Source organism: Amblyomma mixtum, chromosome 3 (assembly GCF_055824585.1).
Source record: "Amblyomma mixtum isolate Tamu chromosome 3, ASM5582458v1, whole genome shotgun sequence".
Lineage (NCBI taxonomy): Eukaryota > Metazoa > Arthropoda > Arachnida > Ixodida > Ixodidae > Amblyomma > Amblyomma mixtum.
In genome coordinates, this window is record NC_143014.1 from 358,593,032 (window position 1) to 358,602,564 (window position 9,533).

At 51.0% G+C, this 9,533-nt stretch overlaps 1 pseudogene; it reads right to left on the bottom strand.

Annotated features, from left to right (window-relative positions):
* Window positions 1-1,951: 1,951 nt before the first annotated feature.
* Window positions 1,952-8,577, bottom strand: LOC149356468 (uncharacterized; annotated as a pseudogene).
* Window positions 8,578-9,533: the final 956 nt, after the last annotated feature.

Here is a 9,533-nt window from a genome sequence, read left to right on the forward strand (position 1 = left end):
GGAGCTTCAAGATGCATTTCGCCAAAACGACTTGAGACACTCGCGTATTTTGTGGGGCCGTATGATGTGGCTTCTGTCAGTTCAAGATAGCTTAAAATGTTACCACATAACAAAAATATAAAGCAAAAAAAATATCCAAGCAGAATGCGCGCTCTTTCATAGTTTCATGTACCATACATGCGCCAAACAAGCTAGGTTAACATGCGTCTAACGCCAGTTGTCAGTCCATTTATTCAGTGGTCGTCGAAAAATCCTCAAATTGTTTGTTGGGGTGGAAGTTTCGCGCAAAAAAAGCAAAAACAAACAAAGGCATGTTGAATTGTGGTTCGCAACTACTTTCGATGGTTTTCATCAATAAAGGTGATGTTCGAAAGAAAAAAAGAACCTGCGAGTAAATATGCAAAGACGTCAGCAAGAGCTATATAGCCCCCAATGCAAATTACGCAAAAGAAGAATAAAATGGTCAAAAACAACAATTTCCAACACAACGATTTGCAGAAAAGGAAGGAAATAGCAAATCAGAAAACACGGGAAAGGCGCGATCACAGGGCAAGACGTAGGGAAGCGTAGGAATCGCTTAGCACGTGTCCGCGTGCGTTTATGAAGCATCCGCCTAATATTTCACGAGCGCAACGCATAATTCGAAATTACGAGGCGACTGCTTCGTTTCTGGACGTTGCCAAAACTGAGCACAATTTTGGTTTAGCGAATGCACTTGCGCTAATCTATTACGCTTGTATCGCGATCTCCCTGAAGCAGACACCAGCTGCGCACTGCGGCAGTGAATTCCTAGAGCGAATAAAAAAAAAGTGATTTTTTTATTCCAAAAATTTAATCAAATGAAACTTATTTGGTTTTTGTTGAAGGCACCTGTTGACAATTTTTGTTGAAGGCGTGTCGGGTGTAATCAGAACGTTAATTCTGATCAACAGGACTTCGATCGCAATTCTCCTAAACGTATTATTGCTGCTCACTGCGCAACTAGAGTGCAGCTTTTGCTCACAAACTGCAAAAGTGTTCGGTTAAAATATAATAATAAATAAAACCAAATCTTTGAACTCGCATGTTTTAGCGCGTTCGAAAATTATCAACTGCCGATATGGTACTCGACAATAAAAATAATTTTGAACCCATTTTAATGGATGACACAATGTTTACCAACGTTTGCCAGTATACTTTGAACACTGGATAAGCGGTGGCAATCCTAGGCCAATATAGCCAGCTCCCGGAAATGGCATAGCCAATTCTGGCAAAGAGTGGAACAACACTGGCTAACATGGCCCATGATAGCCAGGATTCGATGATGGCACAGCCAGCAATGGCAAACAGTGGGGCAATCCTGGCTAACCTGGCCCATGATAGCCAGGATCTAATTATGGCTCAGCCAATACTGGTAAAGCGATGGACAACCAGGGCCATTGTTGGATGTGCTAAGGAGTGGCACAACCAATATCGGATGCTCACTGGCAACTCTGGGCCTAGTTAGGGCCACGCTTTGCCAGTGGATTTCCAATATTGGCCCGCTGCCGTGTGCTACCTGGGGTGGCTATGGTGCTCGGCTGCTGGCCTGAAAGACGCGGGTTCGACCCCGGCCGCGGCGGTTGAATTTCTTTGGAGGAGAAATTCGAGGCCCGTGTACTGTGCGATGTCAGTGCACGTTAAAGAACCCCAGGTGGTCGAAATTTCCGGAGCCCTCCACTACGGCGTCTCTCATAGCCTCAGTCGCTTTGGGACGTTAAACCCCATAGACCAACCCATAGACCGACCTCAGTGGATTGTAGTCGTTATGGAGAGCGCGAAAGAGAGGCAACAACGAAAGAAGGAAGCGAGGAAGAGACAACGCGCTAAATTGCTTTCGCGATTCAACTAGAGTTAACCAGAGCTAAACCACAGCCAATTTCTTTCTCGTGCTTCAGCTACTGCACATGCTCAAAAATTAAGCCTGCTACGGCTACTGATTCACCGGGCGATGGTGAACCTCTAAACACCGTACCGCGTTGAGGAAGTCATCCTTGCAGGCACCCAGCGAGAAAGAGATGAGCTTGCAATCGTCGTCCCGCACGACGATGCGCAGGGCGTAATCTGGGTCGGAGTGCTGAAGCAGGCGGCTCTTGCACACCAGCTGCGGAGGCAGGTAGACGCGTCGAGTGGGCGTAAGGATCACCTTGCGCACCTTGACCATATGGGACGGCAGCTCCTGGGTGATCACCGAGCCTGTGAAGGCGTCGGTGCGCTGCCGGTGCGCCCGATACCGGGAGTACAGGCGCTCCAGGGCGGTGCGGAACCAGAACACCTGCGCGCGGTGTCACGCTGTTCTTGACGCGCTGGATTAAGTGTTGCTCCAGCGTTGCACAGTGGCCAGGGCGACTAAGAGGATAACGTTGATGTGCAGAGAGCATCGAAAGGGATTCAAGGAAGAAGATAAGGTTATAGTCCGAGAATAAATGAAATAAAAATAAAAATACATAAGGCTCAGGGCACACCGGCACTTCCTACGTGTAAAGTAATGTTAACTTTTCGCTTAAAATGACACCTTGATATTCAGCTCCTGAAAATGCCATCGATTACTATAGGCTACACACCATTCACTTTTCCATGTGCCCCTATTCGTACCCAACAATTCTGGACAATAACATTTGAGTGGGAAAACGTCTATGAATACAATTTTTTCAAACAATGGAAGATTTCACTGTAACAATCAATATATTCCCCAGATCACTGGAGCGCAGTCTTGCAATTTTTTTCATTAACGTTTTTGCTATCGTCAAAAGCGTTCCCCACTAGAGCAGGGGCATGGCCATTAGAGAGCCCTTAAGCTTTTCTTGTTAAAGCCAGCCTGCCAATAAGGTTTCTCACCCTTCCCTGGCTAAGCGAGAAATACATCTCGAAGAGGGCTTCTTCCAGGGCACGGGGACACTCTTCGGCTCGCGCAGCCAACTCGTTGAATGTTTCCCGGCAGCTCTGAGCGTCCATCGCGAGCTCATCGGTGACCTGCAAGAGCGATAGTCCACGCGTTGCTCGTCCGCGTTCGACAGTGTCCTTTTCAAGCACCGTTGAAGTAATCCGCCCGCTTTGTTCAACTTTGGTTTCGGGAAGCTGCCACATAAAAAGCCAAATGACACCGTAAGTCCGCAAAAATTCGCGTATAGAATAATGACGCAGTTTTCTATTTACGCCTGGTTGCGGTACAGCGCGATACGCCAGAACAGCCATGGCGGCAAATAACCGAACGAAGATCACCTTTATTAATCAAGAGCGAAGATCTGACCACGCGGTGTAGCGTATACTTTTGAAGCAGCGTCCGTTCACTCGTGATAATCCTTATCTAATTCTAGAGGCCCGTGTACTGTGCGATGTCAGTGCACGTTAAAGATCCCCAGGTGATCGAAATTTCCGGAGCCCTTCACTGCGGCGTCCCTCATAGCCTGAGTCGTTTTGGGACGCTAATCCCCCATAACCCTTATTTAATTCTGTCTTCACAATGGTATGGTGTCGTATGGGGAGTTTAACGTTCCAAAGCGACTCAGGCTATGAGGGAGGCCGTAGTGAAGAGCTCCGGAAATTTCGACCACCGGGGGATCTTTAACGAGCACTGACATCGCACAGCACACGGGCAACTTTGCGCTTCGCCTTCATCTAAACGTGGCACTTCGGCCGGGATTGAACCCGGATCATCCGGGTCAGTAGCCGAGCAGCGTGGTCTCTGGGCCATGGCGGCGGGTACGTTTAGAATGTACTTGACATGAATCTTCATGAGGTCAAGTACATGAAAGTTATGTCCATGTCATGTACTTGACCTAATCCCGATGTATATATCGACACGCAATGGGAATTTTGTACTGACTGCCTTGCATGTCTGTCGGTTTCGGGCAGTTTTGTTAGGCATGAACGCACCCTATATGGCGAGCGGGATGCTTGGAAGTGACAAGAACAAGAAATGTTGACGGGGATACGCGGTTCGATGCCTACGTTTCCGGGAAATTTTCAATTCGTCCACTTTTGATATCTGTTGTCGGGGGTAAGAAATCCGTGCAGTGAGTTGAAACCCTACCTGGAAGCTCTCGGACCAGACGCTGAGCAAGGCGTACATGACGCCGAAGTCCTGCACGCTGGGCCTGGCCACTGCCTTCAGCTGGCGCGCCTGCAACTCGCGCACGGGCGCGTAAAACACCTGCGCATTGTTGCGCGTGCGCAGGATCAGATTGCAGAGGGGCGCCCAGTGGCGCGGTCCGCTGAGCGTCAGCCGCATCACGCGGCTCCTGCCCAGATTGTCGGCGCCGCACTTTAAGGGTCCTTCGCCGAACTCGACGGCCCTGTCCCACGGGGTGGTTTCGGACAGGTCGAACTGCGTCAGGCAAGGTGGTGGCTGAGCAGGCTGATGCGTCTCTTATTTCGAGCCTGTCTGGACTCAATTTCTATTTTTTTTTCATGGGCGAGGGAACAAACGCAAGTTAATGATATCCTGGTCGAAATCAAGAACAGTGCATGGGCAGGCCACGTGATGGGAAGGCACGATAACCGATGGTACTTTATGGTACCAGACTCGATACAGACCCGATTCGAAGAGAAGGCAAGCTTAGCAGTGGGAGGCAGAGAGTAAGGTTGGCGGATGAAATTAGGGAGTTTGCGGAGATAAGTTGACCGCAGCTGGCGAAGGACGGGGTTAAACGGAGGGATACGGAAAAAGCCTTTGTCCTGCAGTGGGCACAGTCTGACTGCTGCTGCTGCTGCTGATGATGATGATGACTGGCCTCATTTTCAGCGCCCATCATCTACACTAATGGCTGTGTTAGTAAGGAGCTTCTATGGACCGCCATTGTCGCAGCTTAATGTTTGCCAAACAAAGAATGCAGTGAAGTCACGACTGCATTGTCACTCTACCACTAAGCTTCGTGAATGGGATATGGATATGCGGGTGTTTGGGCCAGGCAATGTGGTTCTCAAGATAAGGACTTAAAATGCAGTGCACCTGACGTTGAGTTCCTTCTGCGGTGAGGCGAAATCCCTTCCAGCTTTATTGCCGTCAAACTAAGCTTTTGCAAGTCGACACTGCATATCTACTAGGGCAGTCGATATGGCATTTTTGTGTGGATGCCCATTGTCCGACGTCCGTTACTGCTTCTACTGAAAGGAGAGAGGCTAAGCAGTCTCGAGAAAGGAGGGGAGTTGGACAAGGTTTGAAAAAAATGAGAGAGACCAGTCACTGAGAAACACAAGCTGAGCAGTTAGAGTTAAGGTGCGTAAGGAGCAGTGGACGTTGACTGGAAGAGCAAGTCCGAAGACAGGCCCCAGCAGCGCTAAAATACGTCTTATGTCCCTTAATATTCATCCTACACTTTTAGTAGACAAGCAGTCAGCAGTCCCTCGTCCAGGATTCTGTACAGGTTTCTGTACAGGCCTTGGTTTCTATAGCGCGCCGTCTTGTGCGTGCCCGTTTCAGCGCACAGTTAGCGCTTTCAAAAACCGTACAGACGGTACACCAACTAGCCCCACTGGTAGATCTTCTAGCTCGTTTTCATACAGCTTTTCTCGAAGTCCGTCAACTTTCCTTGTAGTCCTACAGTTGGCCTTCTAGGCAAAATGCAGAACTCTACGACTAAAGGAAACTGTAGCGGAAGGGAAACCGTAAGGGTATAGGACAGTTCTTGGAGGCAGCCAGGCTTCCAGTTTAGTCCATTGAAAGCACTTAACGATACAGCACTACTCACCTGTGGCAGGTAGTCACCCTCGCGGTTGCACTGGCTAGTGGAGCTGTTACCGGCGCACACCTTGTACAGCAGCGGCGGGTGCAACAGGTGTAGGTAGACAATAGTGGCTGTTGGCGACGTCTTGCGTAGAATGATGCGGCAGACGTTCGAGTACCGCACCAGCAGCCGGTACAGCGTGGAGCTCCGCTTGCGGACGTCCACGAAGTACAGGTACAAGCCATTGGAACTGTGCTCGAAGTGCGCATTGCACTGCGTCACCTGGCGCAAGAGAAGGCGTTCAGAAGACAGCTCTAAAACGTAATTCTTCCGCTCACACTGTGAACTTGCAGTACTTCCTAAGAATCGCAGGTCTATCCATGTCGGTACAGTTTTGCACCATGCAGAGTGGATAATACATTCCCGGCGCTCCAAGTGTTTTATGTAAGGAGAAGTACTGTCCATACAACCCTTGAAAGTCCTCTCTAAGACTGAGGATGGGCACGGCATAGCATCCACATCTGCGATGTCATGCAACATAGCATCACTCCTTCAAATCTCTATGCCCTAAGAAAGCTTGAACGGTGAATCGCAGGTCGCTTATACTGGCCGCAGTATATAAAACTGTTTTAAGCCACCGTGCCGTGTAAAGCACCGCACCTCTCTCTCTTACTGCTATCTGTAATGGCTAGGCACCCCATAAATTTTCTGGACCTGCTCGTTACATGAATTCCATCCACATGGCAATTTATGCTCCCCGTCAAGCGAGCCAATCTGAAAAGTGAGGCACGCAGATGAATTGAAAAGGGCCCTTGTGTAAAGTGCATGGCTATCATGCCCGAAAATTTCCCTTGCCTTCACGCACCATGATCTGATCTGGGAGGACAGCGTTAGTTTTAATGCGCATATATGAGCTACCACTGCCGTCGTATCGCCTGATATAGTGACGAATACTCTTCTCATATCCCCCTTGCGATTCAGGCTGTATTTTAGTTTACCCTAAGCCCTCACCGACAGCAACAAGGTTTATTCTCATGACCATTCACCATGCAACCATTCACAGCGGCCATAACTCCAAATTTTGGAAAGACTCCGTCTGAGAACACCTATACTTAAATCTCATGTCACCTTAAATCCTTCAGACGAGGGCGCAGGCGGTGACGGCTTGAGGCTCCTCGTCGTTGAGGAAGGCGTACGCGACGTCGAGATCGACGACGATGCGCAAGATGTCACTGAGGGCTTGGGACTCGCAAGGTCACTCTCAGCGTCTTTCTTGAAAGGCGTGGAGAATGCTGATGACTCTTTCTCACAAGGTGACGGAGGGGACGGTGGAACAGACGTCTCCTTCGATGCCGGCAGCGCAGACCAGCTGCAGGAAGCCGGCAGTCCGCTCTGCGGTGCCACAGTCGGTGCCCGTGCAGCAAACTCCGCAGGCGGCGATGACGCCGGTATTTGCACTTTTAGAGGCGACGTTAACGACGGCTTAGGCGCACTAGGGGAAGATGTCTTCTGCAAGGCCGGAGGCGCGTGGTCACAACCCTGTGGCATGGACGGCTTTGGTGGAACAGGCTGCGGCAGCGTCTCCGGTGAAGGCGTCTTAGTAACCGGCGTTCTCATGGATTGAACTTCCCCGAGAGTTCCTGCCGGCGAGCTCTTCGGTGAGGCCAGCTTGGCGTCGGGTGACTGGTTGTTCGGGCAAGACGTCTTCCCTGGCGAGCTTGTCCCATCTGACGGGAAGCTAGACTTGGTCCCTCTTCCTTTCTTTCCCCGCTTCACAGACTTTGTTTGACCGGAGGGAGAGGATGAAGACTTGGACGACGAGGGCGGTGGCGGAGGCGGCGTGGTGTAGGCGCTGTCAAAGTGCGCCACAAACGTGTTGTACCCGAGGAAGCAGCCGAGGGCAAACGCGTTTACGGGTACGTCCTTGTGCTCCATGGCGACCTAGCTGCCGTATGGGTCGCAGTGCTCCTCGAGCTCCTCGGATGCGAGCCACCATTCTGGCGGGCCGGACTTTCCCGCAGCCGTGCCGTTATTGGCCGCGTCCTGGTCTTGGTCGCACCTGCGGAGAAGAAAGTAAACTGGAAATGCGGCACCAAAAGCCGGTACAGGCGCATGAACCGATATCTTCGAACTGAAATGGCGGTACTGTCACCACCCTCAACCACCTCAGTACGGCGGCTATGAGCATGCGGAAACCGATAGTTCTTTAATTGCACCAGGGACGAAACTATGAATCGAGATGTCTACATAAACGCCTCTCGGTTTCTGAACAGACGGAGGTGTCAACAATGAATCGCGCAATGAGTTGTTTATAAAGCTCAACAGCCTTTCCCCTCGATCACGGTATAAATAGTAGTGGTTCAATATGCATTTGGATTGCCCAAATGGCGCTGCAGTCACCTAACCTCCAATACGCACGCATCAGCTAACCTCCGCTTTTTGGACCCATGTCATGGCACATGAGGAGTTTCTCAACTTATGCGACAGTACATGCTTGACAAAATGATTGCTGAGGCTGAAAGAAGACAGGCAAGGGCAAAGCCCGAACGACTTGTCGTGCTCACCACTTAAGTACGATATGCATGAACGAGTCCTTGGGTGACCGCTCGAGTCGCAGTGTCATGGTTGCTGTCCAATTGAGGCTCTCGTAGACGGCCACCTCGCAACGGTCTCCGGCCACCACCTGGTCCACGGCGCAGTGTAGGCCTAGCAGCCGCCGCAGCTGAGTTGCTGTCGGCGTGCCCCATCCGGACTCCAAACAAGGGACGCGCAGCGTCATCTCCCGGCAGTCGTCCTGCCGTTTGCGAACGCAGAACCTGGACGCCGATGGCGTCGGCCCCGGAAGCAACAACGGCTCTGTAGGAAGAAACAACGGCTCTGTAGGAAGCGTCATTGCGGCAGATGGTTATGCTGCCCTTTCAAACTCTTCGGCTGGCTTCTGCGTTGGGTTCGACTATGTCTTCTTCTGGAGCGGCAGTCAAGCTAGAAGACCAAGGGGCAGACCCGGAAGTGCTCGATTTCTTGGCCTTTGATACGAGCTGCGAAGAGGTTTTGCACAAGTAATTATGGTTGAATTCAGCAGCTGCATCGTGGGCGTCAGTGACAGCGCTCCTGATGTTAGGCACCACGACTTCATTATGCCATAATAGCCGGGCATGCAGTTAACACGGCAATACCACTTCGTGAAACATTAAGCACCGCATACTTCCAGCCTTACTTGGAATCGCAGAGGCGGCTAGGCAATCTACAAAGGAGGAACATCTCGCAAAACGTCCTTAAAGTCTGCTGTAAAAATCATCGGGGTATCGGGATTCAAGATAAGTAGTTTCCACCGATCAGGGAGATTACCTACTAATGTTAAGGCCTTGGTAGACTACCTAGGCGACTAGCTAGGCGATGGGCGACTGCCACTTGGGGCACAGCTACGCCTAGGTGGCGTAAGCAAGGCACCGTATAGGTTGATTACAAGCCGGGAACTCAGCGGTGTGCATTGTATAAAGGACCACAGTATGGGGCACCTAGGTCGATTACGGGCCTGCACGGCAGTGGAGTGCCTAGGGTGAATAATGAACACATGGGGCACCAATACCCCTAGATAGCCTAGGTCGATTACGGCCCGGCATCGTAACCGGCCCGGCATCGGCCCGGCATCGGCCCGGCATGGGGTGAATTACCAACATGTGGGGTCCCACTCGCCCACGGGTGCATAAGTTGATAACAGCCCAACACCGCAGCGGAGAGCTTCGAATGAATGACAAGCACGTAGGCCAAAACTCCGTCAAAGTGGCCAAGTTCGACCACGGACCAGCACCGTAACGGAATGCTTCTGATGAAGGACGACCACGTTGG